At 45.0% G+C, this 14,126-nt stretch overlaps 1 pseudogene; it reads left to right on the plus strand.

Moving 5' to 3' along the window:
- The first annotated feature begins 2,905 nt into the window (after positions 1-2,905).
- LOC123120299 (aminopeptidase M1-C-like) overlaps positions 2,906-14,126 on the plus strand; it is a 27,034-nt pseudogene continuing 15,813 nt past the window's right edge.

A 14,126-nucleotide genomic window follows, 5' to 3' on the forward strand; every position in this document is an offset into this window, starting at 1 on the left:
TCTTAATATATGATGAACAAAATTTAAATACACAATGAACATTTCTCTAATATATGTTGAACATTTTTATAATGCAAGGTGAACTATTTCATATTATATGATGCACATTTCCTTAATACGATGAAGATTTTTGTAATACGCGGTGAACTTTTTATATAATACACAATAAAGAGAAGAAGAACAGAAACATAAAATAAAAAAGAAAACGTAAAAGAAAGAAAAAAAATGAAAGGAATAAAGGAACTTAGCAACGTAAAATAGGATCGCGCGTTACTTAGCAACAATGTGTAACATTTCGTAGGGGTAGCAAACACCCACGGGCTACACAGCCCACGTACTTGGCTCGGGCAGCCCACGTACTTGGCTCGGGCAGCCCACGTGCACAGAATAGGTAGCTTCGCCTTCCAACATCCCACGCGATGGAAGGGGAGCTCCTAGTCGGCGCTGTTAGCGCCGATTAGAGAAACTGGCGCTCGCAGGGGCGCGTAATGGGCCGGCCCATTTGTTTTTCCCTTTGTGCCAGAAACTGCAAAAATTATACACGGGTAACAAGACTTGAACACTAGACCTCACGAACCACTTCCAGGTGCACCAACCACTACGGCATTATAAGACATATGCTTATTATCTTCGTCTGCATCCTTTTATTCTTTCTGCAGCTCGCGAACCTCAGACCCTTCCGCAAACTGTTTTTTAATCTTTTTTTCTCTTTTTACGTAACGGTTTTGTTCGCCTTCTTTCTTTCCTTTTTTTGCTAAATACGTGCACCATTTGAAAAAAGCTCAAAGATTTTTTTTAAAATGCATGAGTTTTTTAAAAATTTGAAAATAAATCATTGGTTTTTTTAAAGTTCATCAAATTTGAAGAAAGTTCATCAAATCTAAAACAATGTTCATCAAATTTGAGAAAAGTTCATCAAAACTGGAAAAGCTTCATCGAATCTGAGAAAAAGTTCATCGAATCTGAAAAAAAATCATCAATTTTGAAAAAAAAACATCAGATTTGAAAAAAAGTTCATCAAATTTGAAAAAGTAGTTCAACGGATTTCAAAAAAAGTTCATCAAAATTGGAAAATTTCATCGTATATGAAAAAAAGTTCATCGGATTTCAAAAAAAGTTCGTCAAATTTGGAAAAAGATCATCGGATTTGAAAAAATAGTTCATCGGATTTGAAAAAAAGTTCATCAAATTTAGAAAAAGTTCATCGGATTTGGAAAAAGTTCATCAAATTAGAAAATATAGTTCATCGGATTCGAAAAAAGGTTCATTGAATTTGCAAAAAGTTCATCAAATTTGAAAAAAGTTCATCGGATTTGAAAAAAAGTTCATCAAATTTGAAAAAAAGTTCATCCAATTTGAAAAAATAGTTCATCGGATTTGAAAAAAAGTTCATCAAATTTGGCAAAAATTCGGAAAAATAAGTTCAACGATTTAAAAAAAATTCAACGCTTTTGAAAAAAGTTCATCGAATATGAAACAAAGTTCATGAATTTAAAAAAAAGATTTATGAATCTTTAAAAACCGTGCATGAAAGAAAACAAAAAAGGATCAGAAAAAAGAAAAACAAGAAAAAGAAATAAAAACCGAAGTGAGAATGCAATAAAGAAGGAAAGTAAAGGAATCTTGTATGAAAGGTTGGATGGCCATGTGGCTAGAGCGTAGCGCTAACGCCCGAGGGGTCGCGGGTTTTTACAGGAACGCATAAGGGAACTGGGCCGGCCCAAATCGTCGCTGGCCACCCTTTTTTCGCCAGTTTTTACAGGAACGCATAAGGGAACTGGGCCGGCCCAAATCGCGGCAGGGGGGTGTGCCCTGCAGGCGCCCGTTAGCAAAATGGCCTATAACGGGCGCGCGCCTGTTTGCCCGATGGAAGTCGATACGCAACGCAGCAAGAGTTAGTGCACGGCCAGTGGATTGCATGCATAATTGATCCAATGGCTAACATTAATTAGGGCGACGTGGCTGCATGAGAGGCAAAAAAATAGTGGGAGGCTTCTATTTAGATATAGAAAGACTATAGTGTTTATTGTACTGTCTGGCACTATCATAAATTGAGCTGAGGTGTCCTTTGTCTTACTCTACGCTCCCAGCTAGGACCTCGACTCGGTCAATCTCGCGGTGCTATTTATATGCCAGCTCGCCGGTGCTGCACCACAGTGACCTATAGGTTACCATTGCGCAACAAAAAGCCAGCGTGTGTATCTGAGCGTAATCCTTCCATGGCACCAGTGGCCGGAGGTGCGGCGACGGCGATGCTGCAACTTCTCCTCGTCACTCACCTCATCGTTGCCACCTGCAGCAACCGACAGGTTCGATTCCGTCGCTGGCCACCCTATTTTCGCCAGTTTTTACAGGAACGCATAAGGGAACTGGGCCGGCCCAAATCGTCGCTGGCCACCCTTTTTTCGCCAGTTTTTACAGGAACGCATAAGGGAACTGGGCCGGCCCAAATCACGGCAGGGGGTGTGCCCTGCAGGCGCCCGTTAGCAAAATGGCCTATAACGGGCGCGCGCCTGTTTGCCCGATGGAAGTCGATACGCAACGCAGCAAGAGTTAGTGCACGGCCAGTGGATTGCATGCATAATTGATCCAATGGCTAACATTAATTAGGGTGACGTGGCTGCATGAGAGGCAAAAAAAATAGTGGGAGGCTTCTATTTAGATATAGAAAGACTATAGTGTTTATTGTACTGTCTGGCACTATCATAAATTGAGCTGAGGTGTCCTTTGTCTTACTCTACGCTCCCAGCTAGGACCTCGACTCGGTCAATCTCGCGGCGCTATTTATATGCCAGCTCGCCGGTGCTGCACCACAGTGACCTATAGGTTACCATTGCGCAACAAAAAGCCAGCGTGTGTATCTGAGCGTAATCCTTTCATGGCACCAGTGGCCGGAGGTGCGGCGATGGCGATGCTGCAACTTCTCCTCGTCACTCACCTCATCGTTGCCACCTGCAGCAGCCAACAGGTCCAATTAGTATTCCACAAACTTTCAATAATATGTATTTGAATCTGCCTTATAGTACTCCCTCCGTTCATAAATATAAGTTTTTTAAGAGATTTCATCATAGATTACATGCGGAGCAAAATGAATGAACCGGTTCTCTAAAAAGCGTCTATATACATCCGGATATAGTCTCTATAATGAAATTTCTAAAAAGACTTATAAGTATTTAGGAACGGAGGGAGTATATCATAGTTATCCCACATTCTCTTCAATTTTCTGTCCATATGCTAGCTGCTTTGATGACATTGTCGTTGAGTAGAATTTGTATGTGGCATCTGAGGTCCTCTTAGTTGTGGATAGAGCTCGGGAGTTAGGATGCATGGTTGGGTAGGAGGAAACAGGTTGGGAGAGTGAGCACGTCCCTTTTTCTTTTTCTTGGGAGAGTGAGACTGTCGTTGGGCTGCTTGGTCATCTAGCCTCTAATATTTGATTTTCCACTTCCTCATAAGATTTAATATTATCTCTGATTCGTGAACCGCAAAGCTGATTCGAGGATCATGTTAATCATGTACGAATTTTGAATCGCAAACCCAGTGAATCCAGAAGGTGCTAATCATGTTATTTATGCAATGAACTGCCTATAGTACATGATCGCGATGGAAGAAAGAAATGACCTTATTCTATCTCGTTCCCACTCCTCTCCCATCGTGAGAGTCTTCACAAGTTTCTTGCCTCCTCCAACGGCCTCGCTGGCCAAAGCGGGTATGGTAGAGGATGCCGCTTCGCTGGATCTAGTGCGAGCGCTGAAAATGGTCCGTAATTACGATAAGGTGTTGACTAATTATAGAATTTTGATTTTTTGCACCCTCCATAACCACGAAAACCTGACGAGAGAGACCCTCCTTAGGGAAGAAATCAAAGGAGCAAGAACATGAAGGAGGCCTACCCCCATGCTTTCGATGGCGCGATTGCGCTACATCGAGCACCGCCATTTTCTCGTACCGCCCTCATCCATTCGTGTCCCAATTGTAAACCTAGGGCATATCATTTAATCATGAAATTAATCATTTTTTAGCTAGGGAAATATATGCGTCTTATACTCCAGTGGACGGAGTATCTTCTAATGAATAAAATTAACCATTTCAATATATGGAATATTATCTTTCATAGAAGAAAATCAATTATTTTCGAGATACGGAAGAATCTAGCAAATTAACCTATTGGTGCTTATAGTGATGTAAAGGGAAATTGATTATTTTCAAGATATGACAGAATCATGGAAATTAATCAATTGATGTTTATGCTACAATCTGGCAAAATCATGAATCGAGTTGAGCTGTTCTTATTTCTTACTCTACCCTCCTGGTAGGACCTCGACTCGTCATCAATTGAGCTGAGGTGTGTTTTGTCATACTATACGCTCCCAGATAGAACCTCCACTCGGTCAACCATGCGGCACTATTTATGTGACAACTCACATGTGCAGCGTCATGCAGTTAGCTATGCTACAATTGCGCAACAAACAAACTAGCATGCACCTGAGAATCATCCTTCAATGGCACCAACTGCCGGAGGCGTAGCGCCATCCGTGCCACCACCATGTGGTCTTAAGTTTATTTAATGCTAGCTATCCACCACACGTCTCATCAATAGAAAAAAAAGCATCTATGCATACATAGGATACCGGTCGGCCTTTTTTTGTTTTTGCCTTTTTTAACAAGTTTGTAAAACACAGGGCCAAGTTTGTTGTTGCTTGCGGATCTACTCGATACCGGACGGAGGGAGTAGATGATAACGATTCTTCTAGCCGAGTTGCTCCTTTGATCGGAGCGAGATGTAGTCGAGGGAATCTTCGGTGTCATCCTCCTCAATAAGGTCACTAGATTCCTAGAACTTGTGCCTGGTACAACCCTTACGCGGATTTTCATATCTATCGTTGTGGAGGAAGGAAAGAGATGGGAGGGGAAGGATCAGGCGGCCAACGAACTATGGTGCTCATCAATAACCGCCCAAATTTCTTAGCCTGATACACAATTGCTGGGCCCTGAGGGCTTGGTGCTCTGACGTCCATCATGTGGCCGCCAGTCCAAAAGGGTGCAGTTTTCCTGCCCTCAGCCTGGCCTTCATAGTTTGTTAATCTGGTGATTTAATTAGCTGCTCTTTCAACAAGCATGTACTACAAGCCGTTCATTTTTCTTTGCCAAACGGTAGTGGAAATGAAAATATTGGGCTCAACGACACAAACAAGAAAAAAGTCATGGTTTTCTCGTTATTAATACCCCAAAGTTTGGGGTTTTGTGAAATTTATTCTATTGTGCGTAAACTTTTTTTCCATGACCCAACTACATCCGCAAATAAAACAATTCAAGCTACATAGTTTAGTGGGATAGATAATTTTAAATTCATGTATGACCTCACATTAATATATTTTTCAGGTTTCTGAATGTAGAATAATATGCTTTCAAGCGAGTTTTAAAATAAAAAAATTGAACATGCTCGGGTATAGTAGTACTTTTTTATCCAGCTATAGAATACACTTCATACTCTCATTGCTGGTATTTATGTCCATGCAAATTCACATCAGGAAATTTTACCCACACTTCTATGTATTAATTTACCAAATTCAGTCAGTGCAATAATTCTGTGTCGACAAAACAAGTAGTATATCATAATTTTAAGATGGAATAATCAGATTATTTAGGTCTAAAATACTTCTACATCAGTGGTACTACCACCTACTAGCTTTCGTCACTCTTGAAAGCTAATACATGTAAATTTTCATAGGCGGCAGGTCTCAGAGGAGCTGCTGTGCCTGCACTCGTCTCGGTGCCCATGCCGACAATCACGGCTGACTCACCAGATCAGTTCCGCGGCAAGCTTCGACTTCCACGTTTTGCTTTGCCAAGCCACTATGAGCTCCATTTCCGCCCTGACCTCATGTCCTACACCTTCTCTGGTGTGGTGGCAATTACTGTCGTCGTCTTAGCACCGACCCGTTTCCTCGTGCTCAATGTTATGGAACTCACCATTGACCGTGCATCCATTCACTTCAAGGTATGTAAATGGTGCACCCATCTGTAAACCAAAGGCAGCTTTCAAAGATCCTTCCATCCTCACATCACATATATTAAACCCCGTCTTGAGTAGTGTCATGGTTCCCAGTTGTCTCAATGTTTGGTGCCAACCGAGGTGGTGTTTTTCAAGGATGACCAAATTATGGTGCTCGGGTTCCGTAAAGAGCTTCCACTAGGTGAGGGTGTTCTCAGGGTGCACTTCAATGGCACCCTCAATCATGAGATGATGGGATTTTACAGGAGGTATGACATCCTTTTTGCATTTGTATTTCATGCACGAAAGCGTAATATTACCTATTGGTATTAGAAATGTGAAACAATATACTCCAATAAAACTAAAGGGGTATGTATGTGTGTGTGCACGCGCATTCATGTCTGTTTATGTATTTCGTTTTATAATTCTATTCCTACGAGTAGAATATTTATTCTACATACGAGGCAGAAAAAACAGTCATGTAGTAGGAAAATTAGTAAGACATGCAGAAACTTTGTAAGAAGTGTAATAAAATTAATAAGACATCATGTGGATAAAGTTGCAAGCCACGTTAAAATAGTACTCCCTCCATTCCCTTATACAAGGCCACTATAAAAAATACCTTTTGTATATATACAAGGCCAATAACAGTAATCGAGGCAAATATTAATGATGTTTCCTCGTACTAGCAACTTGTTTAATACTTAGTAAACAAACATGAGTTTTAGTAGGTTATGGTGCACCAAGAAAAGCCATGTTGTTTGTAACAAAATTATAGGTTAGACATGAAAAAAATAGCAGAACACACATCAATTTAATTCTCATGCTCAGAAAAAAGAAAATATATAATGTTGTATATGAATCCATTGAGCTATATACCCAAAAAGGCTTTCGCCCCGCTTTATATGTAAAGCAATTGCCAACACATCGATCGAGACAGACCACAACACAACACACCAACACACACTCACCCAAGACCGGATACATAGGTGTGATAGGCTTACAACAACATCACATCGATCGATGTGAACTATAAGGAGCCGCCGGAGCTCTTTCCGGAGAACCCGCAAAGAGGTGAAGTTGAAAGACGATGAAATGGGAGCTCCAAGACGGTGCATTCATGAAGGACACAACACCAAAGCGCCGCCACCGTCCGATCCAAAGATCTAGATTTTCATCTGGAGCACGGCGAAGGGAAAAGGAGTAACGACAACGAAGACTTCAGGAAGATGACGATGCCCACAGGCGTCGCCTCCATCGGCCTGGCCAAGCCAGACAGGGTTTTCACCCGGCAGCAAACTCCGTCTTCACGGCCACAGATCAACAAAACTCCAGCCACCACGCCACCCATGCGGCCATGGCCGCTAACCGCCCGCTCCTGAGTCGCGAGCTCAGCCCACGAGCACCGCAGCTCCCACCACCCAGGCCGCCGCCAGGGAGCAAGACACACCATAGGCCCTCCATGACTCCAAGCGATGCATCGACCGACAAGCTCCGGCCGACGAAAGGGCCTCAGTAACCAAAACGACCAATCGGGGAGCCAGCAGGTCAGAGAAGAGGTGAAGCGGGAGCAGACCATGTCGACGTCCAACACCCCTACCGGTGACGGGTGGCCCAACCGCATCGGGGCCACCCATCACTCCCGCCACCTCTCCCAACGCCACCCCCTGCGACGCCTGACCTCGGCTCCCGGCCTGGATCTGCATCTGGTAGGTACAGGACACTCGCCCAACAACGCGAGGTGCCGGAAAGGGCACAACTTGCCGCCGCGAGAGGACCTAGGGGCATCCACACAAGCAGCTCGCCAACGGCACGATGCCGGAGCCTGTCCCGCCGCTGACATGAACTACCCGCACCACTACTGTGGACTGCCACCATGCCGTTATGGCCCATGCCGTCCCAGCAACCAGACAGGCCGTGTTGGGAATCGTAGCATAATTTAAAATTTTCCTACGCTCACCAAGATGCATCTATGGAGTCTACTAGCAACGAGGGGAAGGGAGTGCATCTACATACCCTTGTAGATCGCGAGCGGAAGCGTTCCAATGAACGTGGATGACGGAGTCGTACTCGCCGTGATCCAAATCACCGATGACCGAGTGCCGAACGGACGACACCTCCGCGTTCAACACACGTACGGTGCAGCGACGTCTCCTCCTTCTTGATCCAGCAAGGGGGAAGGAGAGGTTGATGGAGATCCAGCAGCACGACGGCGTGGTGGTGGATGTAGCGGGTCTCGGCAGGGCTTCGCTAAGCTTCTACGAGAGAGAGAGGTGTTGCAGGGGAGGAGGGAGGCGCCCAAGGCTGTTGTATGCTGCCCCCTCCCCCTTTATATAGGCCCCCTGGGGGGGCGCCGGCCCTGGAGATCAGATCCAAAGGGGGGGGCGGCCAAGTGGGGGGGAAGGGGTGCCTTGCCCCCCAAGGCAAGGGGAACTCCCCCCTAGGGTTCCCAACCCTAGGCGCATGGGGGGAGGCCCAAGGGGGGCGCCCCAGCCCACTAAGGGCTGGTTCCCTTCCACTTTCAGCCCACGGGGCCCTCCGGGATAGGTGGCCCCACTCGGTGGACCCCCGGGACCCTTCCGGTGGTCCCGGTACAATACCGGTAACCCCCGAAACTTTCTCGGTGGCCGAAACTGGACTTCCTATATATAATTATTCACCTCCGGACCATTCCGGAACCTCTCGTGACGTCCGGGATCTCATCCGGGACTCCGAACAACTTTCGGGTTTCCGCATACATATATCTCTACAACCCTAGCGTCACCGGACCTTAAGTGTGTAGACCCTACGGGTTCGGGAGACATGCAGACATGACCGAGACGCCTCTCCGGCCAATAACCAACAGCGGGATCTGGATACCCATGTTGGCTCCCACATGTTCCACGATGATCTCATCGGATGAACCACGGTGTCGAGGATTCAATCAATCCCGTATGCCATTCCCTTTGTCAATCGGTATGTTACTTGCCCGAGATTCGATCGTCGGTATCCCAATACCTTGTTCAATCTCATTACCGGCAAGTCTCTTTACTCGTACCGCAATGCATGATCCCGTGACTAACGCCTTAGTCACATTGAGCTCATTATGATGATGCATTACCGAGTGGGCCCAGAGATACCTCTCCGTCACACGGAGTGACAAATCCCAGTCTCGATCCGTGCCAACCCAACAGACACTTTCGGAGATACCCGTAGTGCACCTTTATAGTCACCCAGTTACGTTGTGACGTTTGGCACACCCAAAGCACTACTACGGTATCCGGGAGTTGCACGATCTCATGGTCTAAGGAAAAGATACTTGACATTGGAAAAGCTCTAGCAAACGAAACTACACGATCTTTTATGCTATGCTTAGGATTGGGCCTTGTCCATCACATCATTCTCCTAATGATGTGATCCCGTTATCAATGACATCCAATGTCCATAGTCAGGAAACCATGACTATCTGTTGATCAACGAGCTAGTCAACTAGAGGCTTACTAGGGACACGTTGTGGTCTATGTATTCACACATGTATTACGATTTCCGGACAATACAATTATAGCATGAATAATAGACAATTACCATGAACAAAGAAATATAATAATAACCATTTATTATTGCCTCTAGGGCATATTTCCAACAGTCTCCCACTTGCACTAGAGTCAATAATCTAGTTACATTGTGATGAATCGAACACCCATTGCGTCCTGGTGTTGATCATGTTTTTCCCTAGGGAGAGGTTTAGTCAACGGATCTGCTACATTCAGGTCCGTATGTACTTTACAAATATCTATGTCTCCATTTTGAACACTTTCACGAATGGAGTTGAAGCGACGCTTGATATGCCTGGTCTTCCTGTGAAACCTGGGCTCCTTTGCAAGGGCAATAGCACCAGTGTTGTCACAGAAGAGAGTCATCGGGCCCGACGCATTGGGAATCACCCCTAGGTCGGTAATGAACTCCTTCATCCAGACTACTTCCTGTGCTGCCTCCGAGGCTGCCATGTACTCCGCTTCACATGTAGATCCCGCCACGACGCTTTGCTTGCAACTGCACCAGCTTACTGCTCCTCCATTCAAAATATACACGTATCCGGTTTGTGACTTCGAGTCATCCAGATCTGTGTCGAAGCTAGCGTCGACGTAACCCTTTACGACGAGCTCTTCGTCACCTCCATAAACGAGAAACATATCCTTAGTCCTCTTCAGGTACTTCAGGATATTCTTGACCGCTGTCCAGTGTTCCTTGCCGGGATTACTTTGGTACCTTCCTACCAAACTTACGGCAAGGTTTACATCAGGTCTGGTACACAGCATGGCATACATAATAGACCCTATGGCCGAGGCATAGGGGATGACACTCATCTCTTCTATATCTTCGGCCGTGGTCGGGCATTGAGCCGTGCTCAACTGCACACCTTGCAATACAGGCAAGAACCCCTTCTTGGACTGATCCATATTGAACTTCTTCAATATCTTGTCAAGGTATGTACTCTGTGAAAGACCAATGAGGCGTCTTGATCTATCTCTATAGATCTTGATGCCTAATATATAAGCAGCTTCTCCAAGGTCCTTCATTGAAAAACACTTATTCAAATAGGCCTTTATACTCTCCAAGAATTCTATATCATTTCCCATCAATAGTATGTCATCCACATATAATATGAGAAATGCTACAGAGCTCCCACTCACTTTCTTGTAAACACAGGCTTCTCCATAAGTCTGTGTGAACCCAAACGCTTTGATCATCTCATCAAAGCGAATGTTCCAACTCCGAGATGCTTGCACCAGCCCATAGATTGAGCGTTGGAGCTTGCATACTTTGTTAGCATTCTTAGGATCGACAAAAACTTCCGGCTGCATCATATACAACTCTTCCTTAAGGAAGCCGTTAAGGAATGCCGTTTTGACGTCCATCTGCCATATCTCATAATCATAGTATGCGACAATTGCTAACATGATTCGGACGGACTTCAGCTTCGCTACGGGTGAGAAAGTCTCATCGTAGTCAACCCCTTGAACTTGTCGATAACCCTTAGCGACAAGTCGAGCTTTGTAGATGGTCACATTACCATCTGCGTCCGTCTTCTTCTTAAAGATCCATTTGTTTTCTATGGCTCGCCGCTCATCGGGCAAGTCAGTCAAAGTCCATACTTTGTTTTCATACATGGATTCTATCTCGGATTTCATGGCTTCTAGCCATTTGTCGGAATCCGGGCCCGCCATCGCTTCTTCATAGTTCGAAGGTTCACCGTTGTCTAACAACATGATTTCCAGGACAGGGTTGCCGTACCACTCTGGTGCGGAACGTGTCCTTGTGGACCTACGAAGTTCAGTAACTTGATCTGAAGCTTCGATCATCATCATTAACTTCCTCCCCAGTCGGTGTAGGCACCACAGGAACACTTTCCTGCGCTGCGCTACTTTCCGGTTCGGAAGGGGTGACTATCACCTCATCAAGTTCCACTTTCCTCCCACTCAATTCTTTCGAGAGAAACTCCTTCTCTAGAAAGGACCCGTTCTTGGCAACGAAGATCTTGCCTTCGGATCTGAGGTAGAAGGTATACCCAATAGTTTCCTTAGGGTATCCTATGAAGACGCATTTTTCCGATTTGGGTTCGAGCTTTTCAGGTTGAAGTTTCTTGACATAAGCATCGCATCCCCAAACTTTTAGAAACGACAGCTTAGGTTTCTTCCCAAACCATAATTCATACGGTGTCGTCTCAACGGATTTCGACGGAGCCCTATTTAAAGTGAATGCGGCAGTCTCTAAAGCATAGCCCCAAAATGAGAGCGGTAAATCGGTAAGAGACATCATAGATCGCACCATATCCAATAGAGTGCGATTACGACGTTCGGACACACCATTTCTCTGAGGTGTTCCAGGCGGCGTGAGTTGTGAAACTATTCCACATTTTCTTAAGTGTGTACCAAATTCGTGACTTAAATATTCTCCTCCACGATCTGATCGTAAGAATTTTATTTTTCTGTCACGTTGATTCTCAACCTCACTCTGAAATTACTTAAACTTTTCAAAGGTTTCAGACTTGTGTTTCATTAGGTAGACATACCCATATCTACTTAAGTCATCAGTGAGAGTGAGAACATAACGATATCCTCCGCGAGCCTCAACACTCATTGGACCACACACATCGGTGTGTATGATTTCCAATAAGTTGGTTGCTCGCTCCATTGTTCCGGAGAACGGAGTCTTGGTCATCTTACCCATGAGGCATGGTTCGCACGTGTCAAATGATTCGTAATCAAGAGACTCCAAAAGTCCATCTGCATGGAGCTTCTTCATGCGCTTGACACCAATGTGACCAAGGCGGCAGTGCCACAAGTATGTGGGACTATCGTTATCAATTTTAATCTTTTGGTATTCACACTATGAACATGTGTAACATCACGTTCGAGATTCATCAAAAATAAACCATTGACCAGCGGGGCATGACCATAAAACATATTTCTCAAATAAATAGAACAACCATTATTCTCAGATTTAAATGAGTAGCCATCTCGAATTAAACGAGATCCAGATACAATGTTCATGCTCAAAGCTGGCACTAAATAACAATTATTGAGGTTTAAAACTAATCCCGTGGGTAGATGCAGAGGTAGCGTGCCGACGGCGATCACATCGACCTTGGAACCATTCCCAACGCGCATCGTCACCTCGTCCTTTGCCAGTCTCCGTTTATTCCGTAGTTCCTGTTTTGAGTTACAAATATGAGCAACCGCACCGGTATCAAATACCCAGGAGATACTACGAGTACTGGTAAGGTACACATCAATTACTTGTATATCACATATACCTTGGGTGTTGCCGGCCTTCTTCTTGTCCGCTAAGTATTTGGGGCAGTTCCGCTTCTAGTGACCACTTCCCTTGCAATAAAAGCACTCAGTCTCGGGCTTGGGTCCATTCTTTGACTTCTTCCCAGTAACTGGTTTACCGGGCGCGGCAACTCCCTTGCCGTCCTTCTTGAAGTTCTTCTTACCCTTGCCCTTCTTGAACTTAGTGGTTTTATTCACCATCAACACTTGATGTTCTTTTCTGATCCCCCCTTCCGCTGATTTCAGCATTGAATATACCTCGGGAATGGTCTTTTCCATCCCCTGCATATTGTAGTTCATCACAAAGCTCTTGTAGCTTGGTGGAAGCGACTGGAGGATTCTGTCATTGACCGCGTCATCCGGGAGATTAACTCCCAGCTGAGACAAGCGGTTGTGCAACCCAGACATTCTGAGTATGTGCTCACTAACAGAACTATTCTCCTCCATTTTACAGCTGAAGAACTTGTCGGAGACTTCATATCTCTCGACCCGGGCATGAGCTTGAAAAACCAGTTTCAGCTCCTCGAACATCTCGTATGCTCCATGTTTCTCAAAACGCTTTTGGAGACCCGGTTCTAAGTTGTAAAGCATGCCGCACTGAACGAGGGAGTAATCATCAGCACGCTGCTGCCAAGCGTTCATAACGTCTTGGTTCTCTGGGATTGGTGCTTCACCTAGCGGTGCTTCTAAGACATAATCTTTCTTGGCTACTATGAGGATGAGCCTCAGGTTCCGGACCCAGTCCGTATAGTTGCTGCCATCATCTTTCAACTTGGTTTTCTCTAGGAACGCGTTGAAATTGAGGACAACATGGGCCATTTGATCTACAATACATAGTGTAAAGATTTTAGACTAAGTTCATGATAATTAAGTTCATATAATCAAATTATTTAATGAACTCCCACTCAGATAGACATCCCTCTAGTCATCTAAGTGAAACATGATCCGAATTCAACTAGGCCGTGTCCGATCATCACGTGAGATGGACTAGTCAAGATCGGTGAACATCTCCATGTTGATCGTATCTTCTATACGACTCATGCTCGACCTTTCGGTCCTCCGTGTTCCGAGGCCATGTCTGTACATGCTAGGCTCGTCAAGTCAACCTAAGTGTATTGCGTGTGTTCCGAGGCCATGTCTGTACATGCTAGGCTCGTCAACACCCGTTGTATTCGAACGTTAGAATCTATCACACCCGATCATCACGTGGTGCTTCGAAACAACGAACCTTCGCAACGGTGCACAGTTAGGGTGAACACTTTCTTGAAATTATTATAAGGGATCATCTTACTTACTACCGTCGTTCTAAGCAAATA

The sequence above is a fragment of the Triticum aestivum genome, chromosome 5D (assembly GCF_018294505.1).
Source record: "Triticum aestivum cultivar Chinese Spring chromosome 5D, IWGSC CS RefSeq v2.1, whole genome shotgun sequence".
In the NCBI taxonomy this organism is placed as follows: domain Eukaryota; kingdom Viridiplantae; phylum Streptophyta; class Magnoliopsida; order Poales; family Poaceae; genus Triticum; species Triticum aestivum.